Source organism: Prorops nasuta, unplaced genomic scaffold, assembly GCF_024137725.1.
Source record: "Prorops nasuta isolate Cenicafe-Biocafe unplaced genomic scaffold, Cenicafe_Pnas_1.2 PNAS00016, whole genome shotgun sequence".
NCBI lineage: Eukaryota > Metazoa > Arthropoda > Insecta > Hymenoptera > Bethylidae > Prorops > Prorops nasuta.
In genome coordinates this window covers 3177371-3198978 of record NW_027116813.1, presented here as the reverse complement: position 1 = coordinate 3198978, position 21608 = coordinate 3177371, and positions in this window count along the sequence as shown.

Genomic DNA, 21608 nt, shown 5'->3' with positions numbered 1-21608 from the left:
TTGGGGTCAGGGAGTATTTATAAATGGGGTAGGGTAACTCATTTGGGGTCAGGGAGTACTTATATGGGACTAGGGTAACTCACTTGGGGTCAGGGAGTACTTATATGGGACTAGGGTAACACAGTTGGGGTCAGGATGTACTTATAAAGGGGCTAGGGTAACTCACTTGGGATCAGGGAGTACTTATAAAGGGGCTAGGGCAACTCACTTGGGGTCAGGGAGTACTTATATGGAACCAGGGTGACCCACTTGGGGTCAGGGAGTATTTATAAATGGGGTAGGGTAACTCATTTGGGGTCAGGGAGTAGTTTAAATGGGACTGGGGTAACTCACTTGGGGTCAGGGAGTACTTATATGATACTAGGGTAACTCACTTGGGGTCAGGGAGTACTTATAAAGGGGCTAGGGCAACTCACTTGGGGTCAGGGAGTACTTATATGGGACTAGGGTAACTCACTTGGGGTCAGGGAGTACTTATATAGGGAATAGGGTAACTCATTTTGGGTCAGGGAGTACTTATATGGGACTAGGGTAACTCACTTGGGGTCAGGGAGTACTTATATGGGACTAGGGTAACTCACTTGGGGTCAGGTAGTACTTATATAGGGGGTAGGGTAACTCATTTGGGGTCAGGGAGTAGTTTAAATGGGACTGGGGTAACTCACTTGGGGTCAGGGAGTACTTATATGATACTAGGGTAACTCACTTGGGGTCAGGGAGTACTTATAAAGGGGCTAGGGCAACTCACTTGGGGTCAGGGAGTACTTATATGGGACTAGGGTAACTCACTTGGGGTCAGGGAGTACTTATATAGGGGGTAGGGTAACTCATTTTGGGTCAGGGAGTACTTATATGGGACTAGGTTAACTCACTGGGGTCAGGGAGTACTTCTATAGGAGCTAAAGTAACTCACTTGGGGTCAGGGAGTACTTATATGGGACTAGGGTAACTCATTTAGGGCAGGGAGTACTTATTTGGGACTAGGGTAACTCACTTAGGGTCAGGGAGTACTTATATGGGACTAGGGTAACTCACTTGGGGTCAGGGATTACTTATATAGGGGGTAGGGTAACTCATTTGGGGTCAGGGAGTACTTATATGGGACTAGGGTACATCACTTGGGGTCAGGGAGTACTTATATAGGAGCTAAAGTGATTCAATTGGGGTCAGGGAGTACTTATATGGGACTAGGGTAACTCACCTGGGGTCAGGGAGTACTTATAAAGGGGCGAGGGTAACTCAATTTGGGGTCAGGGAGTACTTATATAGGACTAGGTTACCATACTTGGGGTCAGGGAGTACTTATAAAGGGGCTAGGGCAACTCACATGGGGTCAGGGAGTACTTATATGGGACTAGGGTAACTCACTTGGGGTCAGGGAGTACTTATATAGGGGGTAGGGTAATTCATTTTGGGTCAGGGAGTACTTATATGGGACTAGGTTAACTCACTTGGGGTCAGGGAGTACTTCTATAGGAGCTAAAGTAACTCACTTGGGGTCAGGGAGTACTTATATGGGACTAGGGTAACTCACTTGGGGTCCGGTAGTACATATATATGGGGTAGGGTAACTCATTTGGGGTCAGGGAGTACTTATATGGGACTAGGGTAACACACTTGGGGTCAGGGAGTACTTATAAAAGGGCTAGGGTAACTCACTTGGGGTAGGGAGTACTTATATGGGACTAGGGTAACTCACTTGGGTTCAGGGAGTACATATATGGGACTAGGGTAACTCGCTTTAGGTCAGGGAGTACTTATATGGTACTAGGGTAACTCACTTGGTGGTCAGGGGGTATATATATGGAACCAGGGTAACCCACTTGGGGTCAGGGAGTACTTATATGCGACTAGGGTAACTCACTTAGGGTCACGGAGTACTTATAAAGGACTAGGGTAACTCACTTGGGGTCAGGGAGTACTTATTTGGGACTTGGGTAACTCATTTGGGTTCAGGGAGTACTTATATGGGACTAGGGTAACTCACTTGGGGTCAGGTAGTACTTATATAGGGGGTAGGGTAACTCATTTGGGGTCAGGGAGTACTTATATGGGACTAGGGTAACACACTTGGGGTCAGGGAGTACTTATAAAAGGGCTAGGGTAACTCACTTGGGGTAGGGAGTACTTATATGGGACTAGGGTAACTCACTTGGGTTCAGGGAGTACTTATATGGGACTAGGGTAACTCGCTTTAGGTCAGGGAGTACTTATATGGTACTAGGGTAACTCACTTGGTGGTCAGGGGGTATATATATGGAACCAGGGTAACCCACTTGGGGTCAGGGAGTACTTATAAAGGGGCTAGGGCAACTCACTTGGGGTCAGGGAGTACTTATATGGAACCAGGGTGACCCACTTGGGGTCAGGGAGTATTTATAAATGGGGTAGGGTAACTCATTTGGGGTCAGGAAGTACTTATATGGGACTAGGGTCCATCAATTGGGGTCAGGGAGTACTTATGTAGGAGCTAAAGTGATTCACTTGGGGTCAGGGAGTACTTATATGGGACTAGAGTAGCTCAATTGGGGTCAGGGAGTACTTATAAAAGGGCTAGGGTAACTCAATTTGGGGTCAGGGAGTACTTATATGGAACTAAGGTAACTCACTTGGGGTCAGGGAGTACATCTATAGGAGCTAAAGTAACTCACTTGGGGTCAGGGAGTACTTATATGGGACTAGGGTAACTCATTTAGGGCAGGGAGTACTTATTTGGGACTAGGGTAACTCACTTGGTGTCAGGGAGTACTTATATGCTACTAGGGTAACACACTTGGGGTCAGGGAGTACTTATATGATACTAGGGTAACTCACTTGGGGTCAGGGAGTACTTATGTAGGAGCTAAAGTGATTCACTTGGGGTCAAGGAGTACTTATATGAGACTAGGGTAACACAGTTGGGGTCAGGGTGTACTTATAAAGGGGCTAGGGTAACTCACTTGGGATCAGGGAGTACTTATATGGGACTAGGGTAACTCACTTGGGGTCAGGGAGTACTTATATGGGACTAGGGTAACCCATTTGGGGTCAGGGAGTACTTATATGGGACTAGGGTAACTCATTTGTGGTCAGGGAGTACTTAAATGGGACGAGGGTAACTCACTTGGGGTCAGGGTGTACTTATAAAGGGGCAAGGGTAACTCACTTGGGATCAGGGAGTACTTATATGGGACTAGGGTAACTCACTTGGGGTCAGGGAGTACTTATATGGGACTAGGGTAACCCATTTGGGGTCAGGGAGTACTTATATGGGACTAGGGTAACTCATTTGGGGTCAGGGAGTACTTAAATGGGACGAGGGTAACTCACTTGGGATCAGGGAGTACTTATATGGGACTAGGGTAACTCACTTGGGGTCAGGGAGTACTTATATGGGACTAGGGTAACTCATTTAGGGCAGGGAGTACTTATTTGGGACTAGGGCAACTCACTTGGGGTCAGGGAGTACTTATAAAGGGGCTAGGATAACTCATTTGGGGTTAGGTAGTACTTATATGGGACTAGGGTACCTCACTTGGGGTCAGGGAGTACTTATATGGGACTAGGGTAACTCACTTGGGGAAAGGGAGTACTTCTAAAGGGGCTAGGGTAACTCACTTGGGGTCAGGGAGTACTTATATGGGACTAGGGTAACCCACTTGGGGTCAGGGAGTACTTATAAAGGGGCTAGGGTAACTCATTTGGGGTCAGGGAGTACTTATATGGGCCTAGGGTAACTCACTTAGGGTCAGGGAGTAGTTATATGGGACTGGGGTAACTCACTTGGGGTCAGTGAGTACTTATAAAGGGGCTAAGGTAACTCATTTGGGGTCAGGTAGTACTTATATGGGACTAGGGTACCTCACTTGGGGTCAGGGAGTACTTATATGGGACTAGGGTAACTCACTTGGGGAAAGGGAGTACTTCTAAAGGGGCTAGGGTAACTCACTTGGGGTCAGGGAGTACTTATATGGGACTAGGGTAACTCATTTAGGGCAGGGAGTACTTATTTGGGACTAGGGTAACTCACTTGGTGTCAGGGAGTACTTATATGCTACTAGGTTAACTCACTTGGGGTCAGGGAGTACTTATATTGGACTAGGGTAACTCATTTAGGGCAGGGAGTACTTATTTGGGACTAGGGTAACTCACTTGGGGTCAGGGAGTGCTTATATGGGACTAGGGTAACTCACTTGGGGTCAGGGAGTACTTATATAGGGGGTAGGGTAACTCATTTGGGGTCAGGGAGTACTTATATGGGACTAGGGTACATCACTTGGGGTCAGGGAGTACTTATATAGGAGCTAACGTGATTCACTTGGGGTCAGGGAGTACTTATATAGGAGCTAAAGTGATTCACTTGGGGTCAGGGAGTACTTATATGGGACTAGGGTAACTCACTTGGGGTCAGGGAGTACTTATATGGAACTAGGGTAACTCATTTAGGGCAGGGAGTACTTATTTGGGACTAGGGTAACTCACTTGGGGTCAGGGAGTACTTCTATAGGAGCTAAAGTAACTCACTTGGGGTCAGGGAGTACTTATATGGGATTAGGGTAACTCATTTAGGGCAGGGAGTACTTATTGGGGACTAGGGTAACTCACTTGGTGTCAGGGAGTACTTATATGCTACTAGGGTAACTCACTTGGGGTCAGGGAGTACTTATATGATACTAGGGTAACTCACTTGGGGTCAGGGAGTACTTATGTAGGAGCTAAAGTGATTCACTTGGGGTCAAGGAGTACTTATATGGGACTAGGGTAACTCACTTGGGGTCAGGGAGTACTTATAAAGGGGCTAAGGTAACTCATTTGGGGTCAGGTAGTACTTATAAAGGGGCTAGGGTAACTCACTTGGGATCAGGGAGTACTTATAAAGGGGCTAGGGCAACTCACTTAGGGTCAGGGAGTACTTATATGGAACCAGGGTGACCCACTTGGGGTCAGGGAGTACTTATATGGGACTAGGGTAACACACTTGGGGTCAGGGAGTACTTATAAAAGGGCTAGGGTAACTCACTTGGGGTAGGGAGTACTTATATGGGACTAGGGTAACTCACTTGGGTTCAGGGAGTACTTATATGGGACTAGGGTAACTCGCTTTAGGTCAGGGAGTACTTATATGGTACTAGGGTAACTCACTTGGTGGTCAGGGGGTATATATATGGAACCAGGGTAACCCACTTGGGGTCAGGGAGTACTTATAAAGGGGCTAGGGCAACTCACTTGGGGTCAGGGAGTACTTATATGGAACCAGGGTGACCCACTTGGGGTCAGGGAGTATTTATAAATGGGGTAGGGTAACTCATTTGGGGTCAGGAAGTACTTATATGGGACTAGGGTCCATCAATTGGGGTCAGGGAGTACTTATGTAGGAGCTAAAGTGATTCACTTGGGGTCAGGGAGTACTTATATGGGACTAGAGTAGCTCAATTGGGGTCAGGGAGTACTTATAAAAGGGCTAGGGTAACTCAATTTGGGGTCAGGGAGTACTTATATGGAACTAAGGTAACTCACTTGGGGTCAGGGAGTACATCTATAGGAGCTAAAGTAACTCACTTGGGGTCAGGGAGTATTTATATGGGACTAGGGTAACTCATTTAGGGCAGGGAGTACTTATTTGGGACTAGGGTAACTCACTTGGTGTCAGGGAGTACTTATATGCTACTAGGGTAACTCACTTGGGGTCAGGGAGTACTTATATGATACTAGGGTAACTCACTTGGGGTCAGGGAGTACTTATGTAGGAGCTAAAGTGATTCACTTGGGGTCAAGGAGTACTTATATGAGACTAGGGTAACACAGTTGGGGTCAGGGTGTACTTATAAAGGGGCTAGGGTAACTCACTTGGGATCAGGGAGTACTTCTATAGGAGCTAAAGTAACTCACTTGGGGTCAGGGAGTACTTATATGGGATTAGGGTAACTCATTTAGGGCAGGGAGTACTTATTGGGGACTAGGGTAACTCACTTGGTGTCAGGGAGTACTTATATGCTACTAGGGTAACTCACTTGGGGTCAGGGAGTACTTATATGATACTAGGGTAACTCACTTGGGGTCAGGGAGTACTTATGTAGGAGCTAAAGTGATTCACTTGGGGTCAAGGAGTACTTATATGGGACTAGGGTAACTCACTTGGGGTCAGGGAGTACTTATAAAGGGGCTAAGGTAACTCATTTGGGGTCAGGTAGTACTTATAAAGGGGCTAGGGTAACTCACTTGGGATCAGGGAGTACTTATAAAGGGGCTAGGGCAACTCACTTAGGGTCAGGGAGTACTTATATGGAACCAGGGTGACCCACTTGGGGTCAGGGAGTACTTATATGGGACTAGGGTAACACACTTGGGGTCAGGGAGTACTTATAAAAGGGCTAGGGTAACTCACTTGGGGTAGGGAGTACTTATATGGGACTAGGGTAACTCACTTGGGTTCAGGGAGTACTTATATGGGACTAGGGTAACTCGCTTTAGGTCAGGGAGTACTTATATGGTACTAGGGTAACTCACTTGGTGGTCAGGGGGTATATATATGGAACCAGGGTAACCCACTTGGGGTCAGGGAGTACTTATAAAGGGGCTAGGGCAACTCACTTGGGGTCAGGGAGTACTTATATGGAACCAGGGTGACCCACTTGGGGTCAGGGAGTATTTATAAATGGGGTAGGGTAACTCATTTGGGGTCAGGAAGTACTTATATGGGACTAGGGTCCATCAATTGGGGTCAGGGAGTACTTATGTAGGAGCTAAAGTGATTCACTTGGGGTCAGGGAGTACTTATATGGGACTAGAGTAGCTCAATTGGGGTCAGGGAGTACTTATAAAAGGGCTAGGGTAACTCAATTTGGGGTCAGGGAGTACTTATATGGAACTAAGGTAACTCACTTGGGGTCAGGGAGTACATCTATAGGAGCTAAAGTAACTCACTTGGGGTCAGGGAGTATTTATATGGGACTAGGGTAACTCATTTAGGGCAGGGAGTACTTATTTGGGACTAGGGTAACTCACTTGGTGTCAGGGAGTACTTATATGCTACTAGGGTAACTCACTTGGGGTCAGGGAGTACTTATATGATACTAGGGTAACTCACTTGGGGTCAGGGAGTACTTATGTAGGAGCTAAAGTGATTCACTTGGGGTCAAGGAGTACTTATATGAGACTAGGGTAACACAGTTGGGGTCAGGGTGTACTTATAAAGGGGCTAGGGTAACTCACTTGGGATCAGGGAGTACTTATATGGGACTAGGGTAACTCACTTGGGGTCAGGGAGTACTTATATGGGACTAGGGTAACCCATTTGGGGTCAGGGAGTACTTATATGGGACTAGGGTAACTCATTTGTGGTCAGGGAGTACTTAAATGGGACGAGGGTAACTCACTTGGGGTCAGGGTGTACTTATAAAGGGGCAAGGGTAACTCACTTGGGATCAGGGAGTACTTATATGGGACTAGGGTAACTCACTTGGGGTCAGGGAGTACTTATATGGGACTAGGGTAACCCATTTGGGGTCAGGGAGTACTTATATGGGACTAGGGTAACTCATTTGGGGTCAGGGAGTACTTAAATGGGACGAGGGTAACTCACTTGGGATCAGGGAGTACTTATATGGGACTAGGGTAACTCACTTGGGGTCAGGGAGTACTTATATGGGACTAGGGTAACTCATTTAGGGCAGGGAGTACTTATTTGGGACTAGGGCAACTCACTTGGGGTCAGGGAGTACTTATAAAGGGGCTAGGATAACTCATTTGGGGTTAGGTAGTACTTATATGGGACTAGGGTACCTCACTTGGGGTCAGGGAGTACTTATATGGGACTAGGGTAACTCACTTGGGGAAAGGGAGTACTTCTAAAGGGGCTAGGGTAACTCACTTGGGGTCAGGGAGTACTTATATGGGACTAGGGTAACCCACTTGGGGTCAGGGAGTACTTATAAAGGGGCTAGGGTAACTCATTTGGGGTCAGGGAGTACTTATATGGGCCTAGGGTAACTCACTTAGGGTCAGGGAGTAGTTATATGGGACTGGGGTAACTCACTTGGGGTCAGTGAGTACTTATAAAGGGGCTAAGGTAACTCATTTGGGGTCAGGTAGTACTTATATGGGACTAGGGTACCTCACTTGGGGTCAGGGAGTACTTATATGGGACTAGGGTAACTCACTTGGGGAAAGGGAGTACTTCTAAAGGGGCTAGGGTAACTCACTTGGGGTTAGGGAGTACTTATATGGGACTAGGGTAACTCATTTAGGGCAGGGAGTACTTATTTGGGACTAGGGTAACTCACTTGGTGTCAGGGAGTACTTATATGCTACTAGGTTAACTCACTTGGGGTCAGGGAGTACTTATATGGGACTAGGGTAACTCATTTAGGGCAGGGAGTACTTATTTGGGACTAGGGTAACTCACTTGGGGTCAGGGAGTGCTTATATGGGACTAGGGTAACTCACTTGGGGTCAGGGAGTACTTATATAGGGGGTAGGGTAACTCATTTGGGGTCAGGGAGTACTTATATGGGACTAGGGTACATCACTTGGGGTCAGGGAGTACTTATATAGGAGCTAACGTGATTCACTTGGGGTCAGGGAGTACTTATATAGGAGCTAAAGTGATTCACTTGGGGTCAGGGAGTACTTATATGGGACTAGGGTAACTCACTTGGGGTCAGGGCGTACATATATGGAACTAGGGTAACTCATTTAGGGCAGGGAGTACTTATTTGGGACTAGGGTAACTCACTTGGGGTCAGGGAGTACTTCTATAGGAGCTAAAGTAACTCACTTGGGGTCAGGGAGTACTTATATGGGACTAGGGTAACTCACTTGGGGTCAGGGAGTACTAATATAGGGGGTAGGGTAACTCATTTGGGGTCAGGGAGTACTTATATGGGACTAGGGTAACACACTTGGGGTCAGGGTGTACTTATAAAGGGGCTAGGGTAACTCATTTGGGGTCAGGGAGTACTTATATGGGCCTAGGGTAACTCACTTAGGGTCAGGGAGTACTTATATGGGACTGGGGTAACTCACTTGGGGTCAGGGAGTACTTATAAAGGGGCTAAGGTAACTCATTTGGGGTCAGGTAGTACTTATAAAGGGGCTAGGGTAACTCACTTGGGATCAGGGAGTACTTATAAAGGGGCTAGGGCAACTCACTTAGGGTCAGGGAGTACTTATATGGAACCAGGGTGACCCACTTGGGGTCAGGGAGTATTTATAAATGGGGTAGGGTAACTCATTTGGGGTCAGGGAATACTTATATGGGACTAGGGTACATCACTTGGGGTCAGGGAGTACTTATGTAGGAGCTAAAGTGATTCACTTGGGGTCAGGGAGTACTTATATGGGACTAGAGTAACTCAATTGGGGTCAGGGAGTACTTATAAAAGGGCTAGGGTAACTCAATTTGGGGTCAGGGAGTACTTATATGGAACTAAGGTAACTCACTTGGGGTCAGGGAGTACATCTATAGGAGCTAAAGTAACTCACTTGGGGTCAGGGAGTACTTATATGGGATTAGGGTAACTCATTTAGGGCAGGGAGTACTTATTGGGGACTAGGGTAACTCACTTGGTGTCAGGGAGTACTTATATGCTACTAGGGTAACTCACTTGGGGTCAGGGAGTACCTATATGATACTAGGGTAACTCACTTGGGGTCAGGGAGTACTTATGTAGGAGCTAAAGTGATTCACTTGGGGTCAAGGAGTACTTATATGGGACTAGGGTAACACAGTTGGGGTCAGGGTGTACTTATAAAGGGGCTAGGGTAACTCACTTGGGGTCAGGGAGTACTTATTTGGGACTTGGTTAACTCATTTGGGTTCAGGGAGTACTTATATGGGACTAGGGTAACTCGCTTTAGGTGAGGGAGTACTTATATAATAATAGGGTAACTCACTTGGGGTCAGGGAGTACTTATATGGAACCAGGGTAACCCACTTGGGGTCAGGGAGTATTTATAAAGGGTGTAGGGTAACTAATTTGGGGTCAGGGTGTACTTATATGGGACTAGGGTAACTCATTTAGGGCAGGGAGTACTTATTTGGGACTAGGGTAACTCACTTGGGGTCAGGGAGTACTTATATGGGACTAGGGTAACTCATTTAGGGCAGGGAGTACTTATTTGGGACTAGGGTAACTCACTTGGGGTCAGGGAGTACTTCTATAGGAGCTAAAGTAACTCACTTGGGGTCAGGGAGTACTTATATGGGACTAGGGTAACTCACTTGGGGTCAGGGAGTACTAATATAGGGGGTAGGGTAACTCATTTGGGGTCAGGGAGTACTTATATGGGACTAGGGTAACCCACTTGGGGTCAGGGAGTACTTATAAAGGGGCTAGGGTAACTCATTTGGGGTCAGGGAGTACTTATATGGGCCTAGGGTAACTCACTTAGGGTCAGGGAGTACTTATATGGGACTGGGGTAACTCACTTGGGGTCAGGGAGTACTTATAAAGGGGCTAAGGTAACTCATTTGGGGTCAGGTAGTACTTATATGGGACTAGGGTAACTCACTTGGGGTCAGGGAGTACTAATATAGGGGGTAGGGTAACTCATTTGGGGTCAGGGAGTACTTATATGGGACTAGGGTAACACACTTGGGGTCAGGGAGTACTTATAAAGGGGCTAGGGTAACTCATTTGGGGTCAGGGAGTACTTATATGGGCCTAGGGTAACTCACTTAGGGTCAGGGAGTACTTATATGGGACTGGGGTAACTCACTTGGGGTCAGGGAGTACTTATAAAGGGGCTAAGGTAACTCATTTGGGGTCAGGTAGTACTTATAAAGGGGCTAGGGTAACTCACTTGGGATCAGGGAGTACTTATAAAGGGGCTAGGGCAACTCACTTAGGGTCAGGGAGTACTTATATGGAACCAGGGTGACCCACTTGGGGTCAGGGAGTACTTATATGGGACTAGGGTAACACACTTGGGGTCAGGGAGTACTTATAAAAGGGCTAGGGTAACTCACTTGGGGTAGGGAGTACTTATATGGGACTAGGGTAACTCACTTGGGTTCAGGGAGTACTTATATGGGACTAGGGTAACTCGCTTTAGGTCAGGGAGTACTTATATGGTACTAGGGTAACTCACTTGGTGGTCAGGGGGTATATATATGGAACCAGGGTAACCCACTTGGGGTCAGGGAGTACTTATAAAGGGGCTAGGGCAACTCACTTGGGGTCAGGGAGTACTTATATGGAACCAGGGTGACCCACTTGGGGTCAGGGAGTATTTATAAATGGGGTAGGGTAACTCATTTGGGGTCAGGAAGTACTTATATGGGACTAGGGTCCATCAATTGGGGTCAGGGAGTACTTATGTAGGAGCTAAAGTGATTCACTTGGGGTCAGGGAGTACTTATATGGGACTAGAGTAGCTCAATTGGGGTCAGGGAGTACTTATAAAAGGGCTAGGGTAACTCAATTTGGGGTCAGGGAGTACTTATATGGAACTAAGGTAACTCACTTGGGGTCAGGGAGTACATCTATAGGAGCTAAAGTAACTCACTTGGGGTCAGGGAGTACTTATATGGGACTAGGGTAACTCATTTAGGGCAGGGAGTACTTATTTGGGACTAGGGTAACTCACTTGGTGTCAGGGAGTACTTATATGCTACTAGGGTAACTCACTTGGGGTCAGGGAGTACTTATATGATACTAGGGTAACTCACTTGGGGTCAGGGAGTACTTATGTAGGAGCTAAAGTGATTCACTTGGGGTCAAGGAGTACTTATATGAGACTAGGGTAACACAGTTGGGGTCAGGGTGTACTTATAAAGGGGCTAGGGTAACTCACTTGGGATCAGGGAGTACTTATATGGGACTAGGGTAACTCACTTGGGGTCAGGGAGTACTTATATGGGACTAGGGTAACCCATTTGGGGTCAGGGAGTACTTATATGGGACTAGGGTAACTCATTTGTGGTCAGGGAGTACTTAAATGGGACGAGGGTAACTCACTTGGGGTCAGGGTGTACTTATAAAGGGGCAAGGGTAACTCACTTGGGATCAGGGAGTACTTATATGGGACTAGGGTAACTCACTTGGGGTCAGGGAGTACTTATATGGGACTAGGGTAACCCATTTGGGGTCAGGGAGTACTTATATGGGACTAGGGTAACTCATTTGGGGTCAGGGAGTACTTAAATGGGACGAGGGTAACTCACTTGGGATCAGGGAGTACTTATATGGGACTAGGGTAACTCACTTGGGGTCAGGGAGTACTTATATGGGACTAGGGTAACTCATTTAGGGCAGGGAGTACTTATTTGGGACTAGGGCAACTCACTTGGGGTCAGGGAGTACTTATAAAGGGGCTAGGATAACTCATTTGGGGTTAGGTAGTACTTATATGGGACTAGGGTACCTCACTTGGGGTCAGGGTGTACTTATATGGGACTAGGGTAACTCACTTGGGGAAAGGGAGTACTTCTAAAGGGGCTAGGGTAACTCACTTGGGGTCAGGGAGTACTTATATGGGACTAGGGTAACCCACTTGGGGTCAGGGAGTACTTATAAAGGGGCTAGGGTAACTCATTTGGGGTCAGGGAGTACTTATATGGGCCTAGGGTAACTCACTTAGGGTCAGGGAGTAGTTATATGGGACTGGGGTAACTCACTTGGGGTCAGTGAGTACTTATAAAGGGGCTAAGGTAACTCATTTGGGGTCAGGTAGTACTTATATGGGACTAGGGTACCTCACTTGGGGTCAGGGAGTACTTATATGGGACTAGGGTAACTCACTTGGGGAAAGGGAGTACTTCTAAAGGAGCTAGGGTAACTCACTTGGGGTCAGGGAGTACTTATATGGGACTAGGGTAATTCATTTAGGGCAGGGAGTACTTATTTGGGACTAGGGTAACTCACTTGGTGTCAGGGAGTACTTATATGCTACTAGGTTAACTCACTTGGGGTCAGGGAGTACTTATATGGGACTAGGGTAACTCATTTAGGGCAGGGAGTACTTATTTGGGACTAGGGTAACTCACTTGGGGTCAGGGAGTGCTTATATGGGACTAGGGTAACTCACTTGGGGTCAGGGAGTACTTATATAGGGGGTAGGGTAACTCATTTGGGGTCAGGGAGTACTTATATGGGACTAGGGTACATCACTTGGGGTCAGGGAGTACTTATATAGGAGCTAACGTGATTCACTTGGGGTCAGGGAGTACTTATATAGGAGCTAAAGTGATTCACTTGGGGTCAGGGAGTACTTATATGGGACTAGGGTAACTCACTTGGGGTCAGGGAGTACTTATATGGAACTAGGGTAACTCATTTAGGGCAGGGAGTACTTATTTGGGACTAGGGTAACTCACTTGGGGTCAGGGAGTACTTCTATAGGAGCTAAAGTAACTCACTTGGGGTCAGGGAGTACTTATATGGGACTAGGGTAACTCACTTGGGGTCAGGGAGTACTAATATAGGGGGTAGGGTAACTCATTTGGGGTCAGGGAGTACTTATATGGGACTAGGGTAACACACTTGGGGTCAGGGAGTACTTATAAAGGGGCTAGGGTAACTCATTTGGGGTCAGGGAGTACTTATATGGGCCTAGGGTAACTCACTTAGGGTCAGGGAGTACTTATACGGGACTGGGGTAACTCACTTGGGGTCAGGGAGTACTTATAAAGGGGCTAAGGTAACTCATTTGGGGTCAGGTAGTACTTATAAAGGGGCTAGGGTAACTCACTTGGGATCAGGGAGTACTTATAAAGGGGCTAGGGCAACTCACTTAGGGTCAGGGAGTACTTATATGGAACCAGGGTGACCCACTTGGGGTCAGGGAGTATTTATAAATGGGGTAGGGTAACTCATTTGGGGTCAGGGAGTACTTATATGGGACTAGGGTACATCACTTGGGGTCAGGGAGTACTTATGTAGGAGCTAAAGTGATTCACTTGGGGTCAGGGAGTACTTATATGGGACTAGAGTAACTCAATTGGGGTCAGGGAGTACTTATAAAAGGGCTAGGGTAACTCAATTTGGGGTCAGGGAGTACTTATATGGAACTAAGGTAACTCACTTGGGGTCAGGGAGTACATCTATAGGAGCTAAAGTAACTCACTTGGGGTCAGGGAGTACTTATATGGGACTAGGGTAACTCATTTAGGGCAGGGAGTACTTATTGGGGACTAGGGTAACTCACTTGGTGTCAGGGAGTACTTATATGCTACTAGGGTAACTCACTTGGGGTCAGGGAGTACTTATATAATACTAGGGTAACTCACTTGGGGTCAGGGAGTACTTATGTAGGAGCTAAAGTGATTCACTTGGGGTCAAGGAGTACTTATATGGGACTAGGGTAACACAGTTGGGGTCAGGGTGTACTTATAAAGGGGCTAGGGTAACTCACTTGGGGTCAGGGAGTACTTATTTGGGACTTGGGTAACTCATTTGGGTTCAGGGAGTACTTATATGGGACTAGGGTAACTCGCTTTAGGTGAGGGAGTACTTATATAATAATAGGGTAACTCACTTGGGGTCAGGGAGTACTTATATGGAACCAGGGTAACCCACTTGGGGTCAGGGAGTATTTATAAAGGGTGTAGGGTAACTAATTTGGGGTCAGGGTGTACTTATATGGGACTAGGGTAACTCATTTAGGGCAGGGAGTACTTATTTGGGACTAGGGTAACTCACTTGGGGTCAGGGAGTACTTATATGGGACTAGGGTAACTCATTTAGGGCAGGGAGTACTTATTTGGGACTAGGGTAACTCACTTGGGGTCAGGGAGTACTTCTATAGGAGTTAAAGTAACTCACTTGGGGTCAGGGAGTACTTATATGGGACTAGGGTAACTCACTTGGGGTCAGGGAGTACTAATATAGGGGGTAGGGTAACTCATTTGGGGTCAGGGAGTACTTATATGGGACTAGGGTAACCCACTTGGGGTCAGGGAGTACTTATAAAGGGGCTAGGGTAACTCATTTGGGGTCAGGGAGTACTTATATGGGCCTAGGGTAACTCACTTAGGGTCAGGGAGTACTTATATGGGACTGGGGTAACTCACTTGGGGTCAGGGAGTACTTATAAAGGGGCTAAGGTAACTCATTTGGGGTCAGGTAGTACTTATATGGGACTAGGGTACCTCACTTGGGGTCAGGGAGTACTTATATGGGACTAGGGTAACTCACTTGGGGAAAGGGAGTACTTCTAAAGGGGCTAGGGTAACTCGACTGTGGTCAGGGAGTACTTATATAGGAGCTAAAGTGACTCACTTGGGGTCAGGGAGTACTTATATGGGACTAGGGTAACCCACTTGGGGTCAGGGAGTACTTATAAAGGGGCTAGGGTAACTCATTTGGGATCAGGGAGTACTTATATGGGACTAGGGTAACTCGCTTTAGGTGAGGGAGTACTTATATAATAATAGGGTAACTCACTTGGGGTCAGGGAGTACTTATATGGAACCAGGGTAACCCACTTGGGGTCAGGGAGTATTTATAAAGGGTGTAGGGTAACTAATTTGGGGTCAGGGTGTACTTATATGGGACTAGGGTAACTCATTTAGGGCAGGGAGTACTTATTTGGGACTAGGGTAACTCACTTGGGGTCAGGGAGTACTTATATGGGACTAGGGTAACTCATTTAGGGCTGGGAGTACTTATTTGGGACTAGGGTAACTCACTTGGGGTCAGGGAGTACTTCTATAGGAGTTAAAGTAACTCACTTGGGGTCAGGGAGTACTTATATGGGACTAGGGTAACTCACTTGGGGTCAGGGAGTACTAATATAGGGGGTAGGGTAACTCATTTGGGGTCAGGGAGTACTTATATGGGACTAGGGTAACCCACTTGGGGTCAGGGAGTACTTATAAAGGGGCTAGGGTAACTCATTTGGGGTCAGGGAGTACTTATATGGGCCTAGGGTAACTCACTTAGGGTCAGGGAGTACTTATATGGGACTGGGGTAACTCACTTGGGGTCAGGGAGTACTTATAAAGGGGCTAAGGTAACTCATTTGGGGTCAGGTAGTACTTATATGGGACTAGGGTACCTCACTTGGGGTCAGGGAGTACTTATATGGGACTAGGGTAACTCACTTGGGGAAAGGGAGTACTTCTAAAGGGGCTAGGGTAACTCGACTGTGGTCAGGGAGTACTTATATAGGAGCTAAAGTGACTCACTTGGGGTCAGGGAGTACTTATATGGGACTAGGGTAACCCACTTGGGGTCAGGGAGTACTTATAAAGGGGCTAGGGTAACTCATTTGGGGTCAGGGAGTACTTATATGGGCCTAGGGTAACTCACTTAGGGTCAGGGAGTACTTCTATAGGAGCTAAAGTAACTCACTTGGGGTCAGGGAGTACTTATATGGGACTAGGGTAACTCATTTAGGGCAGGGAGTACTTATTTGGGACTAGGGTAACTCACTTGGGGTCAGGGAGTACTTATATGGGACTAGGGTAACTCACTTGGGGTCAGGGAGTACTTATATAGGGGGTAGAGTAACTCATTTGGGGTCAGGGAGTACTTATATGGGACTAGGGTACATCATTTGGGGTCAGGGAGTACTTATATAGGAGCTAAAGTGATTCACTTGGGGTCAGGGAGTACTTATATGGGACTAGGGTAACTCACTTGGGGTCAGGGAGTACTTATAAAGGGGCTAGGGTAACTCAATTTGGGGTCAGGGAGTACTTATATAGGACTAGGGTACCATACTTGGGGTCAGGGAGTACTTATATGATACTAGGGTAACTCACTTGGGGTCAGGGAGTACTTATGTAGGAGCTAAAGTGATTCACTTGGGGTCAAGGAGTACTTATATGGGACTAGGGTAACTCACTTGGGGTCAGGGAGTACTTATATAGGGGGTAGGGTAACTCATTTGGGGTCAGGGAGTACTTATATGGGACTAGGGTACATCATTTGGGGTCAGGGAGTACTTATATAGGAGCTAAAGTGATTCACTTGGGGTCAGGGAGTACTTATATGGGACTAGGGTAACTCACTTGGGGTCAGGGAGTACTTATAAAGGGGCTAGGGTAACTCAATTTGGGGTCAGGGAGTACTTATATAGGACTAGGGTACCATACTTGGGGTCAGGGAGTACTTATAAAGGGGCTAGGGCAACTCACTTGGGGTCAGGGAGTACTTATATAGGGGGTAGGGTAAATCATTTTGGGTCAGGGAGTACTTATATGGGACTAGGTTAACTCACTTGGGGTCAGGGAGTACTTCTATAGGAGCTAAAGTAACTCACTTGGGGTCAGGGAGTACTTATATGGGACTAGGGTAACCCACTTGGGGTCAGGGAGTACTTATAAAGGGGCTAGGGTAACTCATTTGGGGTCAGGGAGTACTTATATGGGCCTAGGGTAACTCACTTAGGGTCAGGGAGTACTTATATGGGAATGGGGTAACTCACTTGGGGTCAGGGAGTACTTATAAAGGGGCTAAGGTAACTCATTTGGGGTCAGGTAGTACTTATATGGGACTAGGGTACCTCACTTGGGGTCAGGGAGTACTTATATGGGACTAGGGTAACTCACTTGGGGAAAGGGAGTACTTCCAAAGGGGCTAGGGTAACTCAACTGTGGTCAGGGAGTACTTATATAGGAGCTAAAGTGACTCACTTGGGGTCAGGGAGTACTTATATGGGACTAGGGTAACACACTTGGGGTCAGGGAGTACTTATAAAGGGGCTAGGGTAACTCATTTGGGGTCAGGGAGTACTTATATGGCCCTAGGGTAACTCACTTAGGGTCAGGGAGTACTTATATGGGACTGGGGTAACTCACTTGGGGTCAGGGAGTACTTATATGATACTAGGGTAACTCACTTGGGGTCAGGGAGTACTTATAAAGGGGCTAGGGCAACTCACTTGGGGTCAGGGAGTACTTATATTGGACTAGGGTAACTCACTTGGGGTGAGGGAGTACTTATATAGGGGGCAGGGTAACACATTTTGGGTCAGGGAGTACTTATATGGGACTAGGTTAACTCACTGGGGTCAGGGAGTACTTCTATAGGAGCTAAAGTAACTCACTTGGTGTCAGGGAGTACTTATATGGGACTAGGGTAACTCACTTGGGGTCAGGGAGTACTTATATAGGGAATAGGGTAACTCATTTGGGGTCAGGGAGTACTTATATGGGACTAGGGTACATCACTTGGGGTCAGGGAGTACTTATATAGGAGCTAAAGTGATTCACTTGGGGTCAGGGAGTACTTATATGGGACTAGGGTAACTCACTTGGGGTCAGCGAGTACTTATAAAGGGGCGAGGGTAACTCAATTTGGGGTCAGGGAGTACTTATATAGGACTAGGGTACCATACTTGGGGTCAGGGAGTACTAATAAAGGGGCTAGGGCAACTCACTTGGGGTCAGGGAGTACTTATATGGGACTAGGGTAACTCACTTGGGGTCAGGGAGTACTTATATAGGAGCTAAAGTAACTCACTTGGGGTCAGGGAGTACTTACATGGGACTAGGGTAACTCATTTAGCGCAGGTAGTACTTATATGGGACTAGGGTAACACACTTGGGGTCAGGAAGTACTTATAAAAGGGGTAGGGTAACTCACTTGGGGTAGGGAGTACTTATATGGGACTAGGGTAACTCACTTGGGTTCAGGGAGTACTTATATAAGACTAGGGTAACTCGCTTTAGGTCAGGGAGTACTTATATGGTACTAGGGTAACTCACTTGGTGGTCAGGGGGTATATATATGGAACCAGGGTAACCCACTTGGGGTCAGGGAGTACTTATATGCGACTAGGGTAACTCACTTAGGGTCACGGAGTACTTATATGGGACTAGGGTAAAACAGTTGGGGTCAGGGTGTACTTATAAAGGGGCTAGGGTAACTCAGTTGGGATCAGGGAGTACTTATAAAGGGGCTAGGGCAACTCACTTGGGGTCAGGGAGTACTTATATGGAACCAGGGTGACCCACTTGGGGTCAGGGAGTATTTATAAAGGGGGTAGGGTAACTCATTTGGGGTCAGGGAGTACTTATGTAGGAGCTAAAGTGATTCACTTGGGGTCAGGGAGTACTTATGTAGGAGCTAAAGTGATTCACTTGGGGTCAAGGAGTACTTATATGGGACTAGGGTAACACAGTAGGGGTCAGGGTGTACTTATAAAGGGGCTAGGGTAACTCACTTGGGATCAGGGAGTCCTTATATGGGACTAGGGTAACTCACTTGGTGTCAGGGAGTACTTATATGGGACTAGGGTAACCCATTTGGGGTCAGGGAGTACTTATATGGGACTAGGGTAACTCATTTGGGGTCAGGGAGTACTTATAAAGGGGCTAGGGTAACTCACCTGGGGTCAGGGAGTACTTATATAGGAGCTAAAGTGACTCACTTGGGGTCAGGGAGTACTTATATGGGACTAGGGTAACCCACTTGGGGTCAGGGAGTACTTATAAAGGGGCTAGGGTAACTCATTTGGGGTCAGGGAGTACTTATATGGGACTAGGGTAACTCACTTGGGGTCAGGGAGTACTTATATAGGAGCTAAAGTAACTCACTTGGGGTCAGGGAGTACTTATATAGGGGGTAGGGTAACACATTTTGGGTCAGGGAGTACTTATATGGGACTAGGTTAACTCACTGGGGTCAGGGAGTACTTATATGGGACTGGGGTAACTCACTTGGGGTCAGGGAGTACTTATATGATACTAGGGTAACTCACTTGGGGTCAGGGAGTACTTATAAAGGGGCTAGGGCAACTCACTTGGGGTCAGGGAGTACTTATATTGGACTAGGGTAACTCACTTGGGGTCAGGGAGTACTTATATAGGGGGTAGGGTAACACATTTTGGGTCAGGGAGTACTTATATGGGACTAGGTTAACTCACTGGGGTCAGGGAGTACTTCTATAGGAGCTAAAGTAACTCACTTGGGGTCAGGGAGTACTTATATGGGACTAGGGTAACTCATTTAGGGCAGGGAGTACTTATTTGGGACTAGGGTAACTCACTTGGGGTCAGGGAGTACTTATATGGGACTAGGGTAACTCACTTGGGGTCAGGGAGTACTTATATAGGGAATAGGGTAACTCATTTGGGGTCAGGGAGTACTTATATGGGACTAGGGTACATCACTTGGGGTCAGGGAGTACTTATATAGGAGCTAAAGTGATTCACTTGGGGTCAGGGAGTACTTATATGGGACTAGGGTAACTCACTTGGGGTCAGCGAGTACTTATAAAGGGGCGAGGGTAACTCAATTTGGGGTCAGGGAGTACTTATATAGGACTAGGGTACCATACTTGGGGTCAGGGAGTACTTATAAAGGGGCTAGGGCAACTCACTTGGGGTCAGGGAGTACTTATATGGGACTAGGGTAACTCACTTGGGGTCAGGGAGTACTTATATAGGAGCTAAAGTAACTCACTTGAGGTCAGGGAGTACTTACATGGGACTAGGGTAACTCATTTAGCGCAGGTAGTACTTATATGGGACTAGGGTAACACACTTGGGGTCAGGGAGTACTTATAAAAGGGGTAGGGTAACTCACTTGGGGTAGGGAGTACTTATATGGGACTAGGGTAACTCACTTGGGTTCAGGGAGTACTTATATAAGACTAGGGTAACTCGCTTTAGGTCAGGGAGTACTTATATGGTACTAGGGTAACTCACTTGGTGGTCAGGGGGTATATATATGTAACCAGGGTAACCCACTTGGGGTCAGGGAGTACTTATATGCGACTAGGGTAACTCACTTAGGGTCACGGAGTACTTATATGGGACTAGGGTAAAACAGTTGGGGTCAGGGTGTACTTATAAAGGGGCTAGGGTAACTCACTTGGGATCAGGGAGTACTTATAAAGGGGCTAGGGCAACTCACTTGGGGTCAGGGAGTACTTATATGGAACCAGGGTGACCCACTTGGGGTCAGGGAGTATTTATAAAGGGGGTAGGGTAACTCATTTGGGGTCAGGGAGTACTTATATGGGAGTAGGGTACATCACTTGGAGTCAGGGAGTACTTATGTAGGAGCTAAAGTGATTCACTTGGGGTCAAGGAGTACTTATATGGGACTAGGGTAACACAGTTGGGGTCAGGGTGTACTTATAAAGGGGCTAGGGTAACTCACTTGGGATCAGGGAGTCCTTATATGGGACTAGGGTAACTCACTTGGTGTCAGGGAGTACTTATATGGGACTAGGGTAACCCATTTGGGGTCAGGGAGTACTCATATGGGACTAGGGTAACTCATTTGGGGTCAGGGAGTACTTATAAAGGGGCTAGGGTAACTCACCTGGGGTCAGGGAGTACTTATTTGGGACTTGGGTAACTCATTTGGGTTCAGGGAGTACTTATATGGGACTAGGGTAACTCGCTTTAGGTGAGGGAGTACTTATATAATAATAGGGTAACTCACTTGGGGTCAGGGAGTACTTATATGGAACCAGGGTAACCCACTTGGGGTCAGGGAGTATTTATAAAGGGGGTAGGGTAACTAATTTGGGGTCAGGGTGTACTTATATGGGACTAGGGTAACTCATTTAGGGCAGGGAGTACTTATTTGGGACTAGGGCATCTCACTTGGGGTCAGGGAGTACTTATATGGGACTAGGGTAATTCACTTGGGGTCAGGGAGTGCTTATATGGGACTAGGGTAACTCATTTGGGGTCAGGGAGTACTTATATGGGACTGGGGTAACTC